Raw genomic sequence first — 2,698 nt, 5'->3', positions numbered from 1 at the left:
AGGATAACACGGCGAGAAACTTATGACGGGCGTCGGTTGGCGTCTGTACCAAAATTAGTCTTTTAGAGACCTTTAGGTAGCTGAAGTCGGGATGGGGTATGAACTAAATGTAGATAAACATTGAGATTATTGTAAAACTGCAAGGAAATCAAGACTAGGTGTTCCGAAAGTGTAACCGTCTTCTTTAGGTTAAAGTATATGTAGGTCTGACTACAATATTGTAAACAAGGAATTTAGGTACTTTAATAGGGACTTGCAGCGTCAAGCGTCCTGGATTTTAAAGCAGATGTTTGCTGGGTGAAGTTGATAAAATATAACGAAATATTTCATAAATGCAAACGGCCCTTCATGCAATTAAAAGTTTGGTTTTGTCATAATTACACGGTGACTTTCTCGTTTAATAAATACAGTTTAGGGACCCATATCTTTGATATTTGATCTTCTGTATGTCATTTCGAAAAGTAAAGAAAATCATATATCAATGCGTCTGTATAGTTGATGGGAAAAGATATCGGCAAGACTCTAAACCCCCAGGGCAAAACCATCGGTGTCAAATGTTAATTGAAATGTCTCGTATAGGAAACCTCGACTATTTTATGCGATAGAATGATAATAATAATAAAAGATGAATAAATACAAAAAAAAATATCGCACAAATAGCCCAGTAAATAAACGTTATGTCACATTTATTGAGGTATTCTTTAAAGAATATATTTTGCTATAGTAACGATTGTGTCCTAATGCAGTATTTTACCTGGAGTGTTGCGGATAATGCTTTTGGCAAATGCCCAACTTGTTGCAGCCTCGCAGTATCTCTCACCAACGTTACGATAACAATCTTGTAATACCGTCGGCGTTACCTAGTGAAATACATCTATGCATATTTTCTACAGATGGAAAAAAAACGTGAACTTTCATATGTAGGTTCTTCTTGGTCCTTAGTTGTGCATAGTCAGTTTTTTTACTGGTCAGATAACGAAATAGTCGACAAGCGGTCATTTTGAACTTTGACCGTTGAAGTTTGTCACCGCTATTTCTTAGAAAGCTTCAATTTCATATGTAGATTCCTCTTGGCTTTTAGTTGTGCATGTAAGATTTTGTGGCTTATAGGAAAACAAAATGGCCGACAAGTAGCCATAGCCATTTTTGAAGTTGGAAATTATTTTCGCTATTTCTCAGAAAATTCTTGGTGGATAGTTCTTCAATATCAATATAGGTTCGCCTTGGTCCCTAGATGAATTAATTATCGAATTGTTTTTATTAGATTGATCAAGTCAAGCCGATGGCTGACGTGGCGACTATCTTGGATTTTGACAATTAAATGTTGATGTCTCTATTCCTCCCAATGTCTTCCGTACTGTATGTTGGAATCCATTCGTCCCTGGTTGTACATACATTGTATACAAATTGGTCAACGGTCGATCATCCTAGATTTTGATAATTGAAGTTGATCATTTCTATTTCTTGATGGGGTTTTTAATCTATGACAATATATACACACGTTCTTCTTTGCCTCAAGTATTGGACTTGTCTGAAGGTATTTATCACTATCTCTCAGAATGGTCTTGAATCTTTCTCAGATTTCATATTTTTATGTTCCCCTTGTTTTCAAATAATAAAATTAAAATTGAATGAAAGGGAAAGAAAGCGACGAGAAAAGATCAGTTTTACATCTCACAAAGATCATTCAATGGTGGGTTGCCACACCCCTCTGGGATCTCTGTTTTCGTTTAAAATCCAATATTGAAAAGTATCAAATTAATTGAATTATGGGGCTATTATACCCCCTCAAACTAGATTTTCACTTTTTAGGTCACCTGAAACGAAGTCTCAAGTGACCTATTCTAATCGCCTTTTGTCCGTCGTCGTCCGTCGTCGTCCGTCGTCTGTCATCCGTCGTCCGTCATGCGTCCTTAAACAATTTACATTTTCGACTTCTTTTCCAAAACCTTTTCACTTTTTAGGTCACCTGAAACGAAGTCTCAAGTGACCTATTCTAATCGCCTTTTGTCCGTCGTCGTCCGTCGTCGTCCGTCGTCTGTCATCTGTCGTCCGTCGTGCGTGCTTAAACAATTTACATTTTCGACTTCTTTTCCATAACCGCTTAACCAAATTCAATGAAATTTGGCAGAAAGTTTCTATGGCTGAAGGGCAACCAAAATTGTGAATTATATGTGGGACCAAAAAGGGTCAATTAGATTAAATGGAATTATTCAAATCTCAGGTGACCGTTAAGGCCCATGGACCTCTTGTTTCATAAACCTATTTTGGGTGTTCTCAATCGCCCCCAAGTTTCAACTCTTTAGGCCATTAACATCACTAACGAATCTCAGAAGTACGAAACAACTGTATGACGCAGTTTAATTAGTGCTTGACTGTACTGTATCTAATTCGTTATTTTATTACAAGTTGTAAATACCACCATGATCAGTGTCTCTCGTGTTAAACTCTGACAAATTAAGCCGCGGGAGTAGTGTTCCGGTTGTATACATGTCGCTCGTTCTTTCTCTACTATCCGCCATTGCAAATGACCTTAGCTGTTAATAGGACGTTAAACAAAATAAACCAAACCAAACCAGCACCTCTCAACAGTCCCCGGATGTACGGGGCGTGACGTCACGCCATCTTTTTTTGCTAGCGGCTATTTTGTATATCAAACACACATTCCTGTCCTACTCAGATGAACAAAAACCACAGC

Source organism: Pecten maximus, chromosome 10 (assembly GCF_902652985.1).
Source record: "Pecten maximus chromosome 10, xPecMax1.1, whole genome shotgun sequence".
NCBI classification, from domain to species: Eukaryota; Metazoa; Mollusca; class Bivalvia; order Pectinida; family Pectinidae; genus Pecten; species Pecten maximus.
The sequence above is the reverse complement of the archived record's forward strand: the minus strand, read 5'-3'. Positions refer to the sequence as shown.